Here is a 1359-nt window from a genome sequence, read left to right as displayed (position 1 = left end):
TTTCTCTTTGCTTCATTGCTCTAATTTATTAGTTTTATTTTTTGGTGTCAGGTCACACTTGCAAATTAGGCTATCCAGGTAAAAAAACCAGGTTAAAAAATACACCTGATATTTCAAATTTATATGTCAACATATATCTATATACCGAATAACAGCACTTCAACAGCCTCGGAATGCTTAACAATGTATCAATAAATTTCGATTTAAAGCTTTTGTGACTGCAGGGATTCATCTTCTTGGTTCTTTTGGTAAAGTCACGTAGAATGGAAAAAAATAATAAAAATAAAACATAATAAAATAAAATTCTCACGACGTTTCGGCCACAACACAAGTAGCCTACTTCAGGTGAAGAAACATAACTGTCAGGACGACAGCGCTTCAATGAACACTGCTAAGCTTGGCGGCGTCTTTTAAGCTGGGTGGGAGGAGCAGAGCGCCTTGACAAAGGAGTTTACATATCAACAGAAGAATTTATCATTGATCTAGCTGTGTTAATGTGTTGGATTAGCAGAGTGTTAAAGTCAGAAATTAGCATGTAACTGGGAGATTAGCATGTAACTGGTCACGGAAGTAGCTATGTTAAAGTCAGAGTTTACATATCAACAGAGGCATTTAGTATATTGACGCTAAAGAACTGCAACTACCCAACTGTCGTACAATAAGCCGATGTGAAAGAACTAAGAATAAACTACATCAATATAATACATGTACTCAATATATTCTTCAATAAGTTGAGCTATTAACGTAAAGTAACTGGGTATGCACTACACTGTATAATGAATACCAAATAGTAAACTGATAAAAAAACTAAAATATAAACTACATCAATATTCTAGATTTGAAGCTTTCGTGACTGCAAGGATCCATACTCTGGTTCTATTCGGTAAAGTCACGTAGGTAAATATAAAATAACAAAAATCACGACGTTTCGGCCACAACACAAGTGGCTTTCATCAGGTGAAGGGACCGTACTGTTCAGAGGACAGCGTTGGAGTGAATACAGCCAAGCCCAGGTCGCGTCCTTTAAGCTGTGAGCTGCACCTGTGGTGACTGCTATATCAGGGAGACGAAACGACATGTCTCTGACCGAATTCGCGAGCACAAATCAGATTTGAAACACGGCAGAACAAATTCTTCTGCCGTAGCTGATCACTTACAACGCTGTGGGTGATCACGATATTGTTTTCTCCGATACCAAGGTTCTCTGCAAACCCACGGGTTTTAATCAGAGATTTGTCCACGAGGCAATTCAGATTTACAAACACAGACACAATTTCAACCGAGAGGATGGTTTCAAATTAAGCAATCATTGGAAAGATGCTCTAAATCAAACCAAACATTATACTAATTTTCAATGGT

This window comes from Petromyzon marinus, unplaced genomic scaffold (assembly GCF_048934315.1).
Source record: "Petromyzon marinus isolate PM22_M1 ecotype Great Lakes invasive population unplaced genomic scaffold, UKy_Petmar_22M1.pri1.0 PM_Scaffold_24, whole genome shotgun sequence".
Taxonomy (NCBI): domain Eukaryota; kingdom Metazoa; phylum Chordata; class Hyperoartia; order Petromyzontiformes; family Petromyzontidae; genus Petromyzon; species Petromyzon marinus.
Note: the sequence above shows the minus strand (reverse complement) of the source record.